The following is a 22,797-nucleotide window of genomic DNA, read 5'->3' as shown; positions in this document are numbered from 1 at the left end:
AGACCAATTGCTTCCTGCTCTGTGTTTGACCAAAGAGGTCCAAACACAACAGCTTTTCGGCACTTAATGCTGCAGCTCCTCACAGACACTTCTGCAAAGCCCAAGTGATGTTCTAACTGATGGAAAAGCCATTTCCAGCCCAGGAATTGCTCCTATTTGCTGGCCAACTTGCTAACGACCCAGATCTGTGAGCCACAGATCTTTCCACTGCTTTCCCAGAAGAAAAACCTCACTGGCAAATTAAAGCTACAGAATTGGCCCAGTGTAAGGGTTAAACTGAGGGATAGATCCAAGCCAGAATAACCACAGAGCTCTCTGGCCTCATTGATTAAACAAAAAAATTGCAGGAAAGGAGATGTTCACAAGGAAGAGGAAGTTAACCCTCATCTCCCTTTCCGTCTGTGAATGCCAAAAGATGTAGCAAGCGGCAACAACAGTTGGGAGGAGTGAGATCAGTGTCGGAAAGGGGGAAACATTATTGGCTTTGAGGAGAGACCAGAGGAGAAAAGCATTGGGTTTACTGGAGGAAGAAGAGGAGCAGGGAAAACGGTGGGAGAAGTGGGAAGGGTTGATGGTAGATGAATGGTTGGGGATCACCAGGAGAATGGAAGGGAGCAGGTCAAAGAGAGGGGAGTCCAAGGGGCTGAATATTCCCCCCATATAAATTGCAGCTAGGAGGAACACCAGTCTCTAGCAGAAAGGGCACTAACATACAGCAGCATGTCTCCTTTTGTGGAATAGACCCTGTATCATTCTCCTTCACATGCTCAGGATATTAAAGCAGGAAAATGGGCATGTTGGTATGATGCTGGTTGACACATTTTTATGCTTACATAGCTACACTGAAGAAGACCGCTAGAAACCTCAAAGAGCCTCTTAATTGGTGATTCTCAGCAATTTCAAACCAAGAAGCACCTAAATTGCAATAACAGCTGTCATGTGTGATGCCACACCATGTTTTCCCTTTGCAACGAGATTCTAATCTAAAATTGTCTAAACTAGCATCTAATCTGAGCTTCTTGCCAGCACAGACAAGAAGAAAATTGTATTTCTGCCTCTCTGCAGCAGCTTTGAGTGTCCTTTTCTCCCATCTCCTCATCAGCCCTGCTTCTTTAGGCTAGACAGCCTCCATTTTTCATGTTTTACCCCCAGAATGTGCTCTTAGATACCCCTCCAAATCATGTTTGCTTCAGCCCAGGTAGAGCCAAGTTCAATGCACATTCAGTCAATGCTGCATCAGATGGCAGCAGCACAGCCCAAAAACTCTCCTTTGGATGGTTGGCTTTCCTCTGAACAGGGCTTTCTGCTCATGCCAAGAGGGCAGGAGTGTGGAAAAACCCTGTCTGCCAGGCAGCACATGAAGAAAATCCTATCTAGTCTTCAGTTAGGACCACTGGGACAACACACAATCTCAGGCTCCCCCTTGTCTCTATGTGTATGAGAAACCAAGGCAGGAGAGATCGCTACGGTAAAACCACATGCCCAGGGAGAACTGCAGACTTGGATGCTTTTGCCAGGACCACATTGCAGATGAAGAAGACTAAGGCACCCTCGGAGATGATGGAGACAAGAGAGGAAAAGAGGAGGAAGGAGCAGAGGTCTGGTCTGACAATATCCCAGAACCGCTGATGAAAGACTGCAGGGACTCCACCCCACCAAAAAAAAAAAAAAAAAAAAGGCATCCCTTTTTTTGTAAATCAAGCTCTGATAACTTACTGCTCAGGTAAGACCCCTGAAGGCCAGCAGCTAGATTTCCTAATGGCAGGACACCAGCATGGGAAAAATCAGCACAGCTGTGAAGTGATAGCATGAGAAGGTGGTTTGTAAAGTGGATTCCTCTGTGCAATCCAGAGAAATGGGCCTCTGGAGCACTTACTGTGGCAAAGAGAACAATTTAATAGATTAAGAACCAAACACTACTCCCTTCCAGCAACCTTGATCAGAATTGATTCTACTTCTTCCATGAAACTAATCCAAGTTTGCACCAAAATCACCAAGGTAGACTTTGGCCCTAATCCTTTAAAAGCATTTCAAAACAAAACTAATGAATTATGTGCAGAACGTATTCACAAACATCACTTTGTGTAAATCAGATTATTTTCTGCCTTACAAGGAGCTATCGTCGAACTTGAGTGATTTGCTCCCCTTTGTCAACAAATTGCAAATTGCCAGAGAAATAATTTTACACTCAGAGCAGGAGGAAGATCAAGTTTGCCCCCCAATTAGGAAACGCTCTTGTTATACTTAAGTGATTTTAAATGAGATCCACCTGATAAAGAACTCTTTTCTCTGAATCTGCCTTTCCTCCAAGACCTGAGGTCAGAGATGCTCATGAACTAACTGCCAGAACAAGGCACTTTCTGATCCTTAGGATGGGTATTGAAATCATAAATCTGAACACAGTGAAAAAAATTTGCAGCCTAAACAAAACAAAACCCATCTTCCAAATGGAACGAGACTGTCGGATAGAGCAGCCCTTCAATTTCATGGTCTTAAGAATCAAAATTTCCCAGTCATGGTTTTGCTTAGTTATAACTGAAGATGAACACGTAAGTGAATCCCTCTTTGCAGCTGGGGAAGTCAAACCAAAAAGCAGCTGGTACATGGTTTGTTCAGGATGACACAAGGAGTCAGTAATGGAGCCTGGAGAGCCCAGACTCCTAAGATGATACGTGTTCCTATAGCAGTGTCCTTGGACAACTGGGCTGTATCACAGGCAAGGAAGCCTTTCACCAGTACAGTTGGCATTCATGAAATTCCTTAAATGCTTTGAAATGCCTTAGATACTTGCATATTGCTCCCTGTCCTTGTTTAACCACACGGTAAACAGGAAGATGGGCTCCTGTTGATATCTGGGCTTGATCTGGAAGGATATTGCAATAATAATCATCCAGGGCACTGGCCCAAAATATTATGCTGAGCCAAGCAAATTGGGATTTTTCCCATCCTGCAGCTATTCAGGCTGAATCAGCCCAACACTTCCCTGACCGTAGTGTTTTACCACATGCAGTGCGGGGACCGTTGTGCCAACATTGCTGATCTGGAGGAACCCTTCCCTGCATCCCCCCTTTCCCCAGGCTGGATAAAAAAGGAATCCAATTCAAGGAACTCTGGCCCCTTGGAATAAATGGGAAACGTTTTCTAAATATGGGAAATAGATGTATCAAAAGGAGGTCGGCTGGGTTAAATATTGTGCATGATGTGACAGTACAAGTGAGGCTGAGGAAAAGGAAGGGAAATAAGAGTTATTCATATGGAAGGAAAGTGCTTGCTGCCAGCAGGCGTATGTCAAAGGAACTCTGTGTTTAAAGGCATGAAGAGGCTGTGCAATTATAAGAGCCCTGTTCCTAACCAACACTGATAAAATGGGAAGGGTTTTTAGCATGAAAAAGAGGCATTTTTTCCTGCTTTTTCAACACCTCTCTAGACCTGGGCCATGCTTTGTAGTGCTCAGTTTTCCCCATGAGTGCAGGCTCCTCTCTGCAGGAGTATGGTACTTCCTGAGCTCCTGCCATCCCCACAATGTTCTCACAGTCACGTTCTTCTTTCCGTGTTTTTAGTACAGGATTATTAAATCACTCACTCAGAGGCTAGAAATCAATGACAGGGAGGGTCACACATTTGTAGGCTTGAGTCCAAGTTTCCAGCTAATGACTTGAACAGAGGTATGGCAGTTAGGGAAGGTCCCTTGGAGACGGATGCTGGAACAGCAATGGCATTTTTCTGGGAAACCAGAGGTGTGAGATTCAAGCTGAAATCCACTCTGGTCAACCCCAGTGAGCAGGCACTTAGCTGTAAAGCAAAGGAGCCAAAGGTGTTATATTGCCCATCCAGCCCCTCCATATGCTCTTGGCTACTTTTTTTCCTTAAGGGTATATCCTTTGGAATAGTGTTTGAGAAGGACTTTTAACTGCACAAGAAAGGTCTGCTGATCTAATAGGGAAGGGTGCACTGGCCTGAAGGTAGAGACAGAAATAACAGAGAAGTGATTAACTGTTGGAACATGTGATCTTTTTCTTTTGGAAATTAAAAGTTGGTATTTTCTCTGAAAACCTGCTTAGGCCAATTACAATTTACTGGGCTCAGTTCAGAAGTAAAAGTGCAGGGTATACCATTGCCTAATTAATTTCTCTGAGATGAACATGTAGGAAACCAGGGTCTTGTTTGTTTTCATTTCCCTGGTGTTTCACATTAAAGATCCAGGGAAGTGTCCGATCTTGCTCACCTGAAGGATGGGAACTGCCAGAGGATGGGGACGAATCTAGACGGTCATGAATGAAGATGGTCATGAGGAGAAAAGGGCCACCACCATCAGTTCCTTCTGACAGCACAGGGTGCAGGTTGGCTTTTTTTGGAGAGAAAAGGGCAGGTCAAGTTGAGTTCTGGGCCCTTTAATACAAGTTTCATCTGACCATGCCCAGCAGCCATCAGGGTTAAAACCTAAATACAGCTCCAAGTTCTTCCCACTGCATTTGCAACAAGTGGCTCTCACATCCCAGGGACGTGGCTACCCTGGGCCAGCACAATTCCCAGTCAGTTAGGGTTTGATTTTGCAAATCCTCCTCTAACCAGAGCTTTCTCACACAATGAATCCTTTGACCTCACTGGGCTCGATGACGTGCGTCTCAGCAATTTGCGAGGCCTCAGCCCCTGACCTGCCAAAAGCATAGGAAAGCAAACGTTCCCCTCAAGGGCATTTCTACATAGGAAGACCAAGGGACCTTGAATGCTACAAGAAGGCCACAATTTTAACGCCGTGAATAAAGTCTCTGTTGGCAGTCAGCAAAGAGCACTCTGACACCTCAGGGCTTTGTTGTCGTCAGTGTAAAATTAACAACTTCATCAGGACAGATAGTGTATATCTGTCCCTTTTTATTTCTTTTTTTTTTCCTCTCCAAGTCCCCACTGGGGAGATTTCATTAACGCAATGTTAGACCATGGGTGCTAGCTGCGTTTGCAGCATATAATTAGCTGGCAAGGCTGAAATAAGGTATCCGCTGTAACCTTGGCTTCTGGGCTGCAAGGCGCTGTGAGCAAATTTTAAGGGAGATGCCGCATGGGCTGTGGAAATAATGATTTTTCCCCTGAAAGCCTGTGGAAGCTGTTCTTTGCTTGCATGAGGACTTCTAGAAATTACGGGTCTTTAATGAGCGGATCCCAGGTAATAAATCAGAATGGGATATCTCCATTTCACAGTACCACAGGCAGCCTGCCTGCTGTATGACCAATGCTTAAGTAAAGGGAAAACAAGGGGCTGCCCCTGGGGACATTCCCACTGACCGCACGGGGAGGGCAGGATCCCTAACTGGAAGCTGAGAAGATTTAAGACCCGAGGGCATGAATGCCTCTGAGCTGTATCCAGGGTACACATTTTGTAATCTGACTATTCTTGACAGCCAGGGCTGATTCAGCCCAGACTATCTCAGTCAGCTGGGGAGAAGCTAGTGCCAGCCACGAACGCTTCGAAGGGCATTTATAGGGTATATCCACAGGCTTGTATCCATCCCTGCGTGGAGCAGCAGGTTGGACTGGTACCTCCTGATGTCCCTTCTAGCCCAAATTATCCTGTGATCCTATGAAAGGTGGGACCCTCAAGCTGAATTTCTCCCCTTCGGGCAGACAGTCGGTGGGAGCTAGGCATGTCCTGAAGGCACCAGGAATGGAGGGGGATTGGTGTCACCTGGTGCCAGCCCTATACGACGAGGCAGCAAGCCTGTTCAGGCTTTGATTGCTGTTACTGGCTGCAGACAGGGCATGAGATGACGGCTCTTCATGGCCTCAAAGGGAGTTTGGGTCCAATACTGCACGCACATCTGCATTGTACAGACCTGAGGGCAAATCCCTTTTGTGCTCCTCAGGCTCCTGAGTCTCTAGATGTGGGCTGCTGCAGGATCGGGACTTCTGTGGACATCCTCTGATGGTTCATTTAAGTCACATTCTAGGTACATCTTAGCTTAAGGATCTTCAAAACAGGATGCGATTATTTTGCAAAACGTTCCCTCTGATGTGCCTCATTTTCCTACATGAAACAGAAGCATTTTATATCAAAAGACACTCTGTAGGTTCATAAGTTCATTGCTGGTGGTTAAAGAGCTCTCGGTGTATTTGCATCACTAATTGCAAATGCGCTATTTGTCTTTAAATTGAAACTTGGTCTGAATTTTCCCTTCGGTTTCCAAAGGAGAGGAACACAGTTTGAACTCCGGTGATATGCTTTTGGTGAACTCTCCTGACACAGCAGCTGATGGTTAAACAAACAGGACTTCTCAGCGTGAACTTTGTAAAGGAAAAGGTCCTTGTCCCACCACTTCATCATCAGAGCTGTCTAGCAGAAAACACCCAGCACGTTCAGACCACTTGGAGCTCTGCAGCCTTGAGCAAAATGCTGTATTTACAACTGCTATCTTATCACCTTAACCTTTGCAATATGATCGTTTGATACTCAGACATGTGTCATTGGCCTGGCAATTTATTATCTCGTAGTCAGTAGAAAGTAATGGGTGCTTCTCAGCAAAGGGAAACAGCTGCTGTGCGTGCCAAGCAGCTGATAAAACTGATTTTTGCTGTTAGTTCAGAGATAGCTCCTTCTATTATCAAACCCTGCTTCTTTACCTCTTCCTAGGTGAGGAGGGAGGTGTTGCTCAGTGTGACTAACATGAACTAACCTTTAATGTGCTCAGATGTCACCAAGAGACATGCAAACTCTTGATCAGGATGGTGCTTTTCAAATAAAACTTTGATTTCATTTGTTTCCTGAACAAATTGAATGGGCATCTTCAGTGAGAGCATGTGTGCCCCGAGCCAGGTCACCCAACCTGGATGCTGGCAGGGGATGCTTGGACATGTGTCCCTTCTCCCAGAAAGCCCCAGTGCCCCCCAGTTAATGTTTTAAAGCCTCCCTCTCTGCTCTTTTCACTCAGAGTAGGACACTCTGGGGAATTTTCATCTAAATCCTGCTTGGCATCTTGGCATTTGAGGTCACAAGAGCAAAGGCTGAAGATTGACAGAGGTTAACCCAGGTTGTCTGAACACAGTTCAAGGCAAACAAAGGGCATGAAACACCAACTGAGCCAAAATGGGTTTGCAATAGAAGGAGTGTCTTATTACCCACCTGATATAGCTGGAGAAATTAAGCAAGATGTTGGGTACACCAGCTTCTCTAGGGCTAAAGTCAGAGCAGCAAACTTTGAGAACAAGTGTCTTGCATTTCATTAGACTTGTACCAGTTAGACCACCTCGTACCTGTAGGGTAGAGGTGATGCTAATAAAGGGGAAAAGTGCTTATTTCCAAGAGACAAGGAGAGAAAATGATATGTGGAGAGGAAGGCTGAGATCATGCTTGCGTCCCAGTTTAAAAATGCCTGTTGGACTGGTAGAGCAGCTGGTGCTGCATGAAGTAGCGTGATTGGACAAGATATATTTTTACTGGAAATCTCAAGAGTAAATCTTGCTCGCTCGTTACTTTATTTCCTTCATAAAAACTGGTTTGTCAAGAGCCGAGGATGTGATGCCAGTGCTTTCTTATCATATAGTTTTATAAACCAGTCAAAATGTTTTGTACATCTCCACACCTACTTTTTCTTCCCTCTCTCACGACTATCCAGGTACTTACATGGCCTTTATTCTTCTATTACATAAGTATTTTGCAAGCATGTACAAATTCACTGATAGTAAACTTTTATCTTGGCAAAGTGAGCGCAGCAGTGATTTTGCATTTTGCTTTTATCAGCTGACTTCAGCCTAGAAACTTCACAGCCCAGGGTTAATCTTCCATCTCGTGAACTTCATAATCTACAGGCAATGGGTCAGGAAAGTTCACAACCGTTTTCATCCGCGTTGCTAAATGCAAATTTCACTACCAGAAAAAAAGGGCGCTTAAATAGAGCAGATACAAGAAAACAAGGCTCCTGAAAAGGGCTCCTTCGGGAGTGTTTGGCTGCAGAGGGGATGCATTGGAAAGGGTAGGCAGCATTTTCACACCAGCTCTTCTGGTTTTACCTCATGTCTGATGAGCCTGGAGGATTCATTGCCACAGGACTCACTCAAGAATAACTACTGCATGGGGAAGACTAGCAGGGTTCAAAGTAGGATTAGGTATTTCTAAGGGGAATGGGAAATGACAGAACTACAAGAATTTAATAGGGCAAAGAGAGAGATCACAGGTGTGCAGAAACAAGATGAGATGGTGAAAATTTCACAAGCACCATAGATGCCGATATGCTTTGACCACCAATAGCAGCCTCTGTGCTGCAGGATCTACCCTCTGGGTAGACGGTTCTGGCATTACACCGTGGAGCAAAGTCCTGCACCTCCCCTGCTTTGCCTGAAGGCATCAGGGCTTTACATGTTATCCAGGACACAGGAGGAGGCTGAGCGTTAATCTGCTCTCATACGGCAACTGCTTTGTTAATACACGTGGGGCCAAACTTTACTCTGACACTAAGATCTTCAGAAGAGCCAAAAGAGCGAGGAGGAGCTTTGTCTCTGGCTATTGATTGGTGCAGATCTGCGGTGGTCTTCAACACTCGAAGGTCCCGACCTGCTGTTGGTACCTTGAAGATGTTCAAGACATACCCTTAACCCCAATAAAGGTCTTTAAGAGGAAACCCTGGAGAGGATCTGTGCTGTCTGCAGTGGTCTTCAGGACTGCAGCAGACCACCTGGCTTCTCCAGGAGATGGGGATGAATTCCCGCCCCCTGCCACAAGCAGCATCTTGCCCAGGGGCATCTCATCTGCCACGGGGGCCTCCAGACATTTTCCACGCTACAAGTAACACAGCTTCATGCTTGCAGATCCAATGCTGTCTAACTAGACCAAGTGATCTGTGTATTCCCGGTGCATCCACAAAGATGTGTAATTACCCTTGAGTAATTTTTCCTGAGGGCATTTGGGGAAGTAAAGCATGATCCCACCTAAAGCTTCCCTCCTTTGGGCAAATTCCCACATATTTCAAAGGCAGGAAAAAGAAATCAAAAAGAAAGATTATTATTTGTTTAATGAATCTGCAGAAGTGTATTTCTTTCTGGGAATCTTATTAAAAGTCCCTTCCTTGTGGATATGTGGTTGGTGAGTAGGTACTTTGTCAAGTCAAAAAGAAAAAAAACAGATCGGAAGTCTAATCACATTGAAACCATATGTGCAGCATATGTCATCAGTTACAGAGAGCTTTAGAAAAAACAACTACAAAACCTCGGCCTCTGACTTCAAAGGGGTTTTAAAAGGGCCAAAATTTTGATCACTAAATTTCTGCCCATTAGGGAAAAGTCATGGGGATTTTTTTTTTTCTTTTGTATGTGTCTCTTGTTGTGAATAGCTTTGCTACAGAAAACTAACCAGAGGTCCCTACCATACAGAAAAAATCCTACCAGAGCTGGCTTCCTCCCTGGGACCCTGCAGATCCCAGCACACACTGAGTCAGTCTTTTCACAAGCCACGGCTCTGTTTTTAAAGCCTGGTCCTGCCTTTGAAAAATGGCTTTATTCAAGAATGGCACCATGGGGCTCTGTGTTTCCTGCCTCCCCTGGTTTCAATATGACAAGCGCGTTGTTCGTCTTGCAAGGGCAAATGGTCTTTCCATCAGCAGTCGAGACCAAAAACTCATTGTGAGTTGGAGGAGTTAACACGGGCCCTTTCCCTTTTCATCGACAACCATCTCTTGCAACGCTTCAGCATGCAGGTTGGTCGTAACACCCCCTTCATGGCCTTAATTTTCTTCTTTTTTGATATGGAGTACCTTCATTGCAGGAAGGCACGAGTTCTCATCACAAACCAAAATTGTTGTAGTAGGTCCTGCACAAACACGGGTGAAATCCATAAGCCAAATGCTTGGAGACCTAAAGGCAATCTGTAAAGCAAGGTGGGGTCAAACTCTCCTTAGCTCCTGGCTTAGCGGTCAGCACACGCCAGCTGTGTCTGCAAGCAGTCCTTGGTGATAAGGGTCAGGGTTAAGTCCTCCGTGGAAGCCTTTGCAGTGCTAAAGCAGACACGCGACTTGTGATGGCTCAAGCAGAAGGAGGTGCACGGGGAGATCCCAGCTCTCCCATCAGCTACGAGCTTTCTCAAGGAGAAGACAAAGCCCCTTCCCAACAGGGTTTGGGGATAGCACAGACATGAGAGACACGGGGATGTGCCAACACGGAGGTGTTAAAAGCCCAGCAGGATGCGACTCATTGGGGAAACTGGTTCTACCAGGATGGTGCAATCTCAAACACAACCCTTTTTCCTCCCACTCGCTCCCACCATGAGGCTCCACTGGGCCAGTCGCATGTGTCTGTGAGCTGGAAAATAGTAATTAGAAACCTCTTGGAAAGGAGGTGGTGGAGAAATCAGTGTAGTGAAGGTGAGGCAGCTATGTGGAGTTTTTTAGAGGCTGCCTGTGTATGTGTGGGTATGTGTACTCTGCATCCTGGAGCCGTGGCAAAGGACACATTTGGGAGGGCACACTGGAGCAGATAGGATGGACAGGCAACAGAAACTGGCCTCTCAGCCAGTCCCAAGCCCACTGAGATGCTTGACTTACCCCATATCCCGACCCTGCTGCTGCTCTGTTGAGTAGAAGATGGAGACACAATTCAAGACAGGGTTCCTAAAGATGCCTGGTGTTGCAGGACATGACACGTTGAGAAGCAAAGCTCAAGGGCAGACTTAGGGAGCAACCTGAACATGTGGTCCCTGTACAGACACGGTGTACCTAGGACCTGGTCATAGCCAAAGATTACGGTGCAAAGGCTGGAGAGCGCTGACTGAGGGGAAGTTTCTATTAGAGATTGTAAATACCAATTGCATTTTTTGCAGTCCTTCTTAGTGGCAGAGGGTGCAGGGAGAGGTCATCTTCCCTCTCAGGGGCAGGGGCTGGGAGCAGAGCTCCTGCCCTTTCTCATGTGGCTGTTCTCCAGCAAGCCCCATGCACCATTCTCTCCTCATTCGATGTCTGTCAGATATGAATTCATCCTGATATCCCAGATAACTTCCCCTAGCACACATTCACCTTTTAAATTCCACACAGCACACACCATAGAACCCCATCTGATCCTTGCTTCACCTAGCCTTCAGCTTTGCTCCTCTCTAGCACCAAGCTCCAGCAGATACATCTAAGGGTCATGATCTTCTACAGTCCAAAATACAGACTTAGTAATTTTTTTATTTTCTCTGCTGCTGTTTTCAAGGCTCATGAGAAAGCCTTCAAGTTGAGAAGCTACATGGAAACGTCCCTGACATCTACTGACTCTCTGACGCAAGATGCCCCACCAAAAATGTTTGTAAATTCAAGCTGGTGTGAGACCAGAAGGGAACAAGGACTACCCTTTTGGTTTGTATTATGACTTGTCACTACTGTTATGCCCTTAAGCTTGCTGTGTTCCAGCAGTGCCAACTCACCTGGTAAAATACATGGCATTTTATTTAAAGATCCAGCTGCTTGATTATCTGCAAACATTACCTTCCATTTTGAAAATGAAGGATATATCGACCATTGAAAGCCGCTGAAAAAAAGCTTAAAGAAAACTCTTGAGGCTCAAGATCTAGGTGAAGTTTTAAAAAACTCTCTTTTGTTTTTACATTCCCTTTTTTTTTTTCAGGAAAAGCTGTTTTATGGTAGCCTGGTCCATGAGTTCAATGCACTTGGGAGCCAAACACACTTCAGTTTTGGACATGGTCTGCAAGATTGTAGAAAGAAGTCCAAACAAGCCCAAGGAAAATGAGTTAAGGATGATGGTTGTGACTCATGAAAATAATTTTGCATGTTTGACCTAAAGAAACAAGAGCAGATAATGCCATATAATCACTTCACGTATAGAACCGTAAGCAGAGGGAGAAGGACTGCACAGGTTTGCCGCGGTGGATTGAGCAAGGAAGGGGAGATTAAATTTAGCTGGCTATTAGGAACAATTTCCTGAGAGTGAAGACAATTAGGCAGTGGAACTGTTTTGCCTGGTGAGGTAATTACTGCACAAACACTAGATGGACGCAAGCCAAGATTTGATAAGTATAGTGGAAAATGTAGTACAAGGTCTCTTCTGATGAGCCCAGAGGGTCTGGCTTTGCTGGCAGCGCGCCCAGCCGAGCGGTTGGAGGAAACTTTCCCTGAAAAGTTCTCGAGACAACAAGGGCTTTGCTGGGCCAGGGACTGCAGGACCAGAGCCCGCTCTCTTGTCAGGGCAGAGAGTAATGCATCAAACCCCCCTGCCATAAAAGCTAGCAAAAGATCTGAGGCAGTTGTTAGGAAATTAAAGTAGAAGCAAAAAAAACCTATATAGTTGCTTTTTTGGGGAGATGACTCTTATTTAGGTTCCTTGAAGCCCCTTTTTGTTCCATATGGGGCTTGGGTGTTTCTACAGTTGTTGATTCTTGCTTTTTTCCTCTATTCACTGACACATGTGCAGTGTTTGCAGAGTCTGGACCCAGGATTGCTCCCAGAGCAAGGGGACAGATTTTTGGAAGGGGTCACAGCCTTGAGAGCTGAGCACTTGAAAATCTGGACTGCTGCAATATTTCCCAGAAGGAGGAAAGACAGCTAATCCATGCTATGGCTATTTCAGTGCTTTTCCCCACAGTGATGTAAGCACTAACTCATAAGGGACGGAGACTTTAAAATAATATTCACACCCACCATGGAGCCTGCCTGCCCATAACAACACCAGTACACTCCACCCCCCAACCTACATAATGAAACAAAATCTACAGCTCGCTTCATTTGTCCGTGCGATGCTTCACCTGTACAATAATAGATAAAACCAGGACAATAATAGATGTTTTTCTATGACAAAATGAAAATATTCATAAGAACAGGCTATTAGAGGGATTCCCTGGCAGGGCAGGGCTGCCTTTAATATCTCCATGCCCACCTTTTCCAGTAACTCATGGGACAGGGACAACACCGTTGTGCGAGGAACTCTGCCTGCTGGAGGAGTATCACTGACATTGATTCCCACCCTGAATCACTAGGTTTAAAGTCCTCTCCAAAATATATTTTTCTGGGCTATGACAATACACGGTAACTCCTTCTCCTGTAAGTAGGGTGAGGGGATGGGAGAAGGACCCTGTCCCACTGACAGACAAGGCTTCATCTCAGCAGAAAACCCCAAACATGACCCTGGACCATGGCTGAAGTCTGGAAGAAAAAGGCAGCCTGGAGAAAGGAGCAAGCGAATCACTTTGGGTTAGAAGTAGAACATCATGGAGGCACAGAGTGATGCTTTTGGGGTACCCAGGGAACCCTTCTGGGTCCCACACAGGGTAACCTAACCCTGGGGCCGAGCTCTCTCTCAGGTGTCCCTAGAAAGTCCCAGGAGGGCAGCAGTGACTCCTGTTCAGCAGCTACTCTGTTACTGGGACATCCCTGGACCTCACCCTGCTATAACCCAGTTAGAGGTTGTCCCAGCTCAAAGAACTGGCTGTGTAAGCAGGTACGAGAGACAGAGGAGAGCATGCAGGTGTAGGACACCCACCCATCATTGTACAGAAAGGATGGGAGCAGAGCAATGCCCAGTCTCAGCCCTGGGTTTTATCTGCCAGGTACTCTACTTAATGCAATATGTTGTCAGGTGCTTTACACTGGAAATTAGGCCACTTAATCCAACAGCTGTGTTGTCCAAAGGTTTTTATAGCAGCATATTTACCCACTATATCAGTAGGAAAACTCCTGTATTTATTTACCTGCCCCTTTAAATAGGTACAACCCTTTTCAGAGAGAGGGCAGAAGGCAACCATTCCCCGCCACTGTTTTTAGGGGAAGTCCTCCAAAGTGGGAAACTGAGCAAACATGATAAAGGATGCTGAGCGGCCCAGGAGGCAGGCAGCCTAACACCACCCTGCCTTTGTCCCTCCGTGTTTGACACGGAGTCGGGAAGCAGAGGAGCTGAAGCACGGAAGACGTGGCCGGAGTGATAATTACGCACGTGAGGTTGCAGCACAGCTGCCCCGCGGGGTTTTCCCCCAGAGGAGCAAAGTGAGGGCCGTGCCTGCCCATGGACCGTCCTCTCCTCTCCCTGCTGCAGCACCGTGCTGTGCCTGGGCTCTTCCTTCTGCTCCCCAGTTACCCCAGCCTGTTTTGCACAGCAGATGGGTCACGGAGGGTGAAGGAGGCAGGAGCACACAAACTCTCAATGTTGCTATACAGGTCAGGTTTTGCAGGCAGACCAAGGAGTAACAGAGCTGCTGTTGCCCACGCCAGTCTCTGGTGGTCAGCAGGGACCTTGCTTGTACCAGCTGGTCCTGCTCTCCACCAGGTCCCCGCAGGAACCATACCAGGGAAGGTGGTAAAAATCCTCCGGGAAGCACCAACACGCATCCTGAAGCCGCACAAGTGACATCTGTCAAGTACGGTTTGGCTCCTTATCTCAGTGCAGGACCTTCCTTGGCTTCCAGCTCTAGCAGAAGGACAGAGACCATACTTGCCCCATTCTGCTATGGTGTAAATCAGGGAGAGCCTCTACTCAATTCAGTGAAGTTGCTCCACTGACATGTTTTGGCAGGTTTTTGCATTAATTTATTTGAAGGAGAATCAACTGTGGGACCAGTCTCAGACTGAGACACTACACCACTACATTTTTTTTTGCAGTAGCATCCAAAGATTTGCACATGGGTACTATCAAGCCTGTGGACTGGAGCTGCATTTGGGCAACCTTCAGGTTAGCTTGCAGAAGACTGATGTCCCCCATCCCAGCAGTGCTGGTTAAAGCAGCAACAGGCTGTTGACCATGTCCAACTCCAGAAGATGCTCTCTCCCACAGTCCTGACACACCTCAAGCTCAGAAAAAGACGGAGGACTCCTGTCATGGCCTGTGGTGCAATCACACCAAAGTTCCTGGGATGTCGAATGGCTCCTCCAAGCAGGATTTAACCAGCACTGCCTAAAGCAGCTTGTACCAAGTATTTAATGTACACTGTGTTGCCCTAGGAATGTAACCCAGCCTCATCTCTGCTGCTGCTTCTGCTCCCTAACTATCGTCTGTTCAGACACTTCACAGATATTTTTACCATGATCCCAAATTCCTTTCCTGGCTAGTAGCCCACTTTTGACCTTCTTCCTGTAAAGCAGATGTTTCCCTCCCAAGTGCATTAGTCTCAGCTGTTTCAGGGGCTGGATTAATTCAGTTTGTCTGGGCTGGCTTTCTGTTGGCGTGCTTCTCTTGAAACCAGTGATGTTGGTCTTCTTTAAATTGTTCAAACAAGTAAGGGTTATGTGACTCCCGTGGAGTTAAATCAGGTTGAACACCCCAGTGTAAAGTGCCAGGACAACTAGAGATCAGCTCTCAGCCCCTCAAAACCCACGCTGAACCTCGTCCACACGCTAACCAGCCCTGGTGCCTCCCTCCTGCCCGTGACGCTGCCATCCCCTGCCTGGGGTACCCAGGAGGGGGCTGCACGAAAGGTCCGAAGGGCCTCCCCAGTCTCCTCCTTTCCGTGGCTCCTCCATTTCTCCTGTGCCCCAGCTCACCACGCAATTTATCATCCCACACAGAAGAAAGGGACCTGCCAGACCTGAGGCTGTTCTTTAATTATTGCCTCACAAACTTGTGTTTCATTTCACTCATACGACACTCATAATATAAGCCTAGCCCTTACGTACTCCTCTGGGACACGGTGATGCCTCAGCCAGGCACCACTGAGGCAAAAACAAGAAGGAAAGATCAGTCATGCTTCGAAACGCTGCAAAGTCATCCTGAAGCTGCTTACAGAAGGAAGCAAGAAGTGCCTGTTCATTGTGGCCACCGTTCATCAACGCTGCCTCGGCTCTTGCTAATTTACAACCCAGGAAGGCTAGATTGGGCAGGTTAGGGGAGTTCATGATGTGAACTGCTACCTAAGCAAATACAGGCCGTGTTGAATAATTAACAGGAGCTGTAATACTGAACTGTCCAATGAAGGGTGGGAAGGAGGAGGGAGAATAAAGAGAGAATATCAGGCTTATAAAAAAGCAGCATTACCTGACCTTAATTCTAAGACTGGACTCTAGCTGTTCTGCTCATCTCTGATCCAAGCAGAAGCCAAAGTTCTTCTCCCAGGGATATCATTAGAGGAGAGAGGCAGAAGGGGTTTTTTGTGACATGCTTTGCAAGGCACCCGGTGTGCTCTGCATATAGCCAGGTTTGCCTTGTGCAGAGAGGCACAAAGAGGGGGTGTAAGGATCCTCAGACATGAATTAGGCACCCAAGTTCCCATTTACCTACTGCTGGGGGGGCTGAATGCCCCCTTCGTTCCTCTAGAGAGCTTTTTCCCAGAGCTGAAGTTCCTGTCAAGATACGGCCAGGACATGCCTGCTAAAGCCAGCTCTGAAAGGCTATTGGCATGAAAAAAATGCTCTCTGCTCGAGCCAAAACCACCAAGTTTAATATTTTCCCATTGCGTGCATTTTGTCTTTGCTCTGTTGACTCAGAGCCACGTTTCCCACCCCAGTGGGAAGGAGCCAGTGTCCATCTACCACTTCAGAGCAGCCTGTGCATCCCTGGTGAGGTGCCTGCTAAGGTTTGGAGAGCCCCAAAACTTCCAGAGATGCTCATGCCAAGAGACCGGTGTGGTTGAAGGAGGCACCTACCCAGCAGACCAGCCTGGCTCCCTTGGTCCTAAACAGGAGCTCACACACTGACCCATTCTCGTTCAAACCGTGCAAGGGTGAGCATGCTTCCCACCTGGGGCTTCAAGGGTTGTGTCCTGGGGGCCTGAGAACAGGCAGGCTTTGCAGCTTGGTAATCAGAGACCCCAGCCTGCAGTTTGCTTTGCTTTTTTCATGCAAAGAGCTGCTCCTCCAGTTCACTCTAGGTACTTTCTGCAGCTGCTTATGGCCATTTTTACCTCTTAAGACACCTGCTTTTGCCTTGAGCAATGGGTTAAAAGTGAATCCAAAGCTTCTAGCAGCAGCACCAGCAGCAGCAGCTCATTTTCTCTGCCCAGAGAGTGCTGCTGATAGAATAGAACAGAATAGAATAGTAATAGAATAGAATAGAATAGAATAGAATAGAATAGAATAGAATAGAATACAACTAGACTATTTCAGTTGGAAATGACCTACAATGATCATCTAGTCCAACTGCCTGACCAGCTCAGGGCTGACCAAGTTAAAGCATGTTAAGGGCATTGTCCAAATACCTCTTAAACACTGACAGGCTTGGGGCATCAACCACCTCTCTAGGAAGCCTGTTCCAGGGTTTGACCACCGTCTCGGTAAAGAAATGCTTCCTAATGTCCAATCTAAACCTCCCCTTGTGCAACTTTGAACCATTCCCATGCATCCTATCACTGGATACCAGGGAGAAGAGCTCAGCACCTCCCTCTCCACTTCCCCTCCTCAGGAAGCTGTAGAGAGAAATAAGGTCACCCAATGTCACATGGATTAACCCTTCTCAGCTCCAGGGTAGCCATGCACACAACCAGAGCCCCTGTGGGGTGAAAGGTGGTTTCCATGTTCCTTTGATGCTTTAAAATCTGTGTATCAGCATAGCTGAGCAGCATGGTCCTTAGCTCATGCCTGCCCTAATACACCAGGTAAGTGTTTTCGGGCCGTCTGTGCCCAATTCAGCCTGCATTTCAGGGCATGCTCTCCAGGGCTGGTCTGCACAAGGTGCACCCTGAGATGGGATTTGCGGGAACCATGCTCATCAAAAGAAGGGGGTAAATGTAGTTTAGCATTTTGGCTAGGCTAGTCATTGCTGTAGCAATTAGCATTTGCTGGTGAAAAGCACAAGGCATCCAAAATACAGGAGGCAAGGAAGAGTTCTATACTTTCTTTGCAATGCTTTACCAAAGAGGCATATTTAACCTATTTATCTCCTTATTTCTTTCATAGGTTATTTCATTCCTTCAGGCTAAAAATCCTACACCTGCTCCAGCATTTGGTGGTGCATGTTTTCAGTTCAGGTATTTGAGTCTGTTCCACTGCCCAAACAAGACAGCTTTCCTTTTGGGCTGGAAAGGACAAACCATGGCTCTTAGATTTAAGAATTTAAGATTTACCTACAGTTTCTATAAAGAAAAACAAGACCCTGCTGTAAGAAGTTTCCAGTCTTTCTCATAACGCTTCTACACATGTGGAGCTGTATAGATCAGTGAAGTTTTTTGATCTTGTATAATTCAGAGTCTGGTTTCTGCAGTCACATACAAATGAAATCACAACTGCTTGTGCTTTCTCTCAGTTTCTCCTTCCCTCCCCCCCACCCCTCCTTCCATCTACCTCTGTGACTACGTATCATCTGTGCTGTCCTTGCAGTAACTGAATACCTTCCCCAGAAATTCCATGGCAATGGAGAGGTTCCCAGTGAGTTTCCTAGAGGCTGTGGAAGGGTTGACAGGGTTAAAATGCTTTCTGTGGTCAGGTTCAGGGCTTGGATATTGAGATTCAATTAATTAATTAATTTCAAGATTTAATTTTCTTCACTTCTTGATAGGTTTTTATTGGGTGAAATCAACCTACAGAGTACGGAGAGTTTTACAGAGAGTATGTGCCAGTCCTCACCATCGTATAGATTCCTGGGGGATTTTATCAGAGGTCCTGAACCAAACTCATTGCTGTTGGTTGGATGAAGCTCTGTCCGGTGGGAAGTCCTCCAGTCTTGTGTTGGACGATCGCCTCTCTGCGATCTTGTTCCCTGGGGAATTTCCACTGCTTTTCATATTTCTTTCTGGTCTGAATTTGTCAAATGTCAGTTTGGCAAACTAAACTCCTTAAGCAAGAGAAACAGCTTGCTGGGATTGGTATCAGTTTACATAGAGGTGCTGGGGCAGAAGACAGACATTGTTTGGAGTACTGGAAACAGCAAGGACTGGAGCATAAGAGGGGTCAAGGCAGGGTGTAGGAAGGAAAGATGAACACCGGCTTATTTTTCTTTCTCTCACTGAGCAATAGCACTGGAAGGAATCAGCGAGGGAAGATGTGACCCGATATGTGTGTGCAGAGAGCTGCACCAAACTTGGAAATGGAACTGAGGAGGCTCTGAGGTGCCCAAGTCTGAGGGATCTGGGCTCTGGCTGGGCTCTGTCTGTAACCAGTGCTTGGTTTTGGAGCTTGGTTTTGGGGTGGGATGCAGTTCTCACTTAGCCACCACTTAGGGCTGTATGGAGGGATGGGAACCACCAGAGAGACCCTCTAGCAGCTACCCTCCCAACCCAGCTAATCGCCCTCTCCTCTCTTCTGCTGTCCTGTTGGCATTGCAGCTTTTCCCACCTCAGATCTTCCGATCTCTTCCTAAATCTGGAGCAAAGGATGGAGAAGGTGGAGGAGAGCAATGGTGGGAATGCTGTCAGCACTGGGATGCAGTAGGGAGAGAGGGGAGTTGAAGAGCTAAAGATCTTTTAGCCCTCCCTAGCACACAGTGGTTTAAGAGATGCTTTACACCACTGGTAGTTCTGGAGCCAAGGCAGGAGTGGCCTGGATTGAATAATGTATAACCCCTGCCCACCTGGGCTTTTCTCCATGCATGTCCCCCAAAAGCCAATGTACACATCTGGCTTGCCTACAGGGCGCTGGGGTTTTGGTGGGGATATGTTTTGCTCCTGCTTTTTTCTCTGGGGCATGATGAGGGTAGGTCGGTAGGACAGGGAGAAGCACATGGTGAGCCAGGGAGGGGGTAAGAAGAGAAGAGGACAGGGAGTGCTAGGGGACATGCAGGGAATTCTTTGTAAACTGCAGAATTTTGTGGTTTCAAAAGCAAAACATCTTTGTTTGCATTTGTCTTGCAAACAAAATATGTGTGACTGTTTCTCCTTTATTCCTGATTCGGTGTATAGAGGCAGCTCCGGCTCCGTGAAAAGCCAGGAGCAGTATTAGTGCTCCTGGTATGCGAAGATGAACTTGTGGTCGAGGGCCAGGCCAAGGAATCTGGCTCCTCTGCCAAGCCCTGCAGCGGGCTGGCTGCCTCGGACACACAGCGTGGCAGCCAGCATCCCTGCGGCTCGAAACGCTTAACCATCAAGCAGCATCCAAGGGCATCTGGCTCCAAGGAGAGTGACAAGAGGGAAGGGACAGCTTGCCCCTGCCAGTTTGGAAAATGTTGAAGAGCGGCTGAAAAAAAGCGTTTTCCTGGTCAGTTGGACACCTTTTTATGACGAGGGTTCACAGCACCTTCCGATCAAAATCTTAACCAGAATATATGCTGAGACTTTGGGCATCACTGAATTTAAGAGAAGACCCGCTCTCTTTATGAAGGTCAGAGCCTAAGTGCAGTCAGACATCAAATACCTAATTCTCTTAGGCTCACCTATCATTCCCTAAACCCCGGCCAGGGTCTCCTGGCCACATCCTGGTGCTCCAGAGCTGAAGGAGATCTTCTGCCATGTGGTTCATGAGCTCTCACCTCCATCAGCTTCAGAGAGGAGCTGAGATGACAGCATATCTTGAGATCACAGGTCGTTAGTGTATTTTAGCTGGTGGCCCCTGTATTGTACTTTATGTATGTGTCTATGTGTCATGTTTTGTCACGTTAATGCTTGCAAAGCCCTTGAGACCCTTAGGAGTAAAAAGGATTTGGGGATCAGGTGATTGCACACATTGCTTACATCAATTTGCTGAGCAGGGAACAGACTTAAGGCCAGGTTTAAGGGAATTTTAGGCTTAAATGCACACTGAAGACATCCCAGTTTGTTGTTTTTATGCAGTTCTGCTATGACAGCACCTGCTGTAATATTATTCACTGCATTATTCACGCCAAAACTTAGGAGATCCCTATATCTGTAGAGTAATACAGGGTGGTATTTTCTTTCTGGTTTCTGTTTCGATTCCTCCCTCCTTACACAAGCTGTTACATGTGGGCTGTAAGCTGCAGGCTGCCTACTTTTCCCTCTTTCTGAAGGTATCACTGCTATTTCAGGTAGAGTTTTCCTTCCATACTCTCTGTTTTTATTCCATGTCAGCAGTTGGATTAATTTTGAAGGGTTTGATCTGCAGGGGGGTAAAAGCAAGCAGCCACACAGACAGGGAGATTTCTGAGCCTGGCAAGCCAAAGCGATCTCTTCTTTCTGTATGCCTTCCCATGGTTTTATTGTTTGCATCAGCCAGGCTCTTGGTTCCAGCTGCAAGTTTTTATTATTCCAAGAATAACTGTTTGGCTGACAGAGACCTCTCCCTGCAGACAGAGGGAAGGAACAACCCAAATTGATATTGCAGATGGAGGTTTGCTTGGATCTGCTCACAATACCACAGTAAAATAGAGAAAGCAAGGGGCTTTTAACAGAAGCATCCACTTTTTTTTTTCCCCTAGTTGGCATTTCTTTCTCCCTTTCTCTCTCAAAAAAAAGATAACTGGAAGAAAAGAAACATAAGTGGATAACTGCATAACTGGAAGAAAAGCAGGAGGGACAGACCTTCAGGTCCCCTAAAAGGCAGATTCAAATCCAGTGCCTTATAGCATATTTGGGTCAGGTCCTTTGGAAGAAATGGAAAAGATATCCAAGAGAGGCACCTACAGCATTCAGTTACTATGGGTTGTTGTGAGTCCTGGAACGGCTGAATGGCTCCTCACTCCTTGAACAGAGGCATGAGAAAAGGGGTTCTGAAAATGGCCCTTTTGCCCCAATTCCTCACCCATCAGGTGGGAGTCATCACCAACACAGCAACGGGCACAGGAGGTGGGGGGGCACCAGTTACTATGGCAGTCAGGGGGTATGGGTGCCCAGGACTGAAAATGAGAGCTGTCCTGGATAGGGAAACATTATTTGGTCATGTTTCTCTTTGGTTAAATGCCTGGGTTTGCTGACCAGGTTCATTCCCTTCTCTATGCAAGGTTAGCATTAATCCAGAGCAGCAGTGCTTCCCTCCAGCCAGACTTCTGTCATTGTACTGGGGAGCAGAATACATGTCCAAAGTGCAATGCCTGTCAGTCCCAAACAGGCTACTCTGCCTGCAAAAACACCCAAGACTTCACTTTTCCTAGAGCGGTCTATAGTGCTGAGGTCCCCAGTGCTCTATCCTGAGTTATTGTTGCTAATATGAACTCTACACTTAACCCACAGATCCCAGTTGCTCTCCACAAGGGATCCAGATGTATTCCTAGGCTCTGCAGACTTCACTTTTCCATAGTCACAGCTGCATGACTCAGTGCTGCGCAGCAGTTTTCATTTCCAAAGTGTTTTGCAAACACGAGCTGACTAAGCCTTGCCAAACCCCATCCTTTGCCAATTGGATTCAAAGGGCCTCTGAGGAGCACGGCTGCAGCTCAGCCCAGAGGTGCAATTTCATTTTCAATTGTATAAGTGTTTTGGGGGAGGTTGAGAGACAAAGGAAGTTGTTGTTCAGTCGCTGCTGAGATTTCATGCCTATTTCTGACATGCATTTGCCATGTCTACTTGTTCGAGAATGCAACGGCATCCTAGGTGCTGGTAACAAGCTGCCCTCAAAGCATGGGAAATTCTGGGCCCCACGCAAAGTCAAGAAAGGTGATATTTAATGCCTCTCCAGTTTTCAAATCTGTGACTATAAGAAAGCTGATATCCTGTTTCTAAATCTGTAATCCATCTTCCTCATTCCACCTCTACCCCTAAGGCTGGAGAGAATTAGAGCAGGGGTTGCAGTGTGTGCAGATTGACAATTCTGGCTGCAATAGATCCAATGGAAAAGCAAGCTCTGGTCTCTCGGACTTTTTATGCCATAGCCTCCTCCTCTCATCTTATACCACCTGGAGACCCTCCCCTTGTTGCACTGGTGGGGGCACCGCATAGACAGACCGGTGATGTACTGGGAACAGCACAGCATGGGGAGACCATCTCCATTACGTGCCTTCAGAGTTATTTAATGATTTTAGTCTTTTAATGACTAGTAGGATCCCAAGTCGGAATCAGCTGAACTTGCCACTGCGACAAGAGTTGGCCCG

Source organism: Aquila chrysaetos, chromosome 19 (genome assembly GCF_900496995.4).
Source record: "Aquila chrysaetos chrysaetos chromosome 19, bAquChr1.4, whole genome shotgun sequence".
Classification (NCBI taxonomy): Eukaryota; Metazoa; Chordata; class Aves; order Accipitriformes; family Accipitridae; genus Aquila; species Aquila chrysaetos.
Note: the sequence above shows the minus strand (reverse complement) of the source record.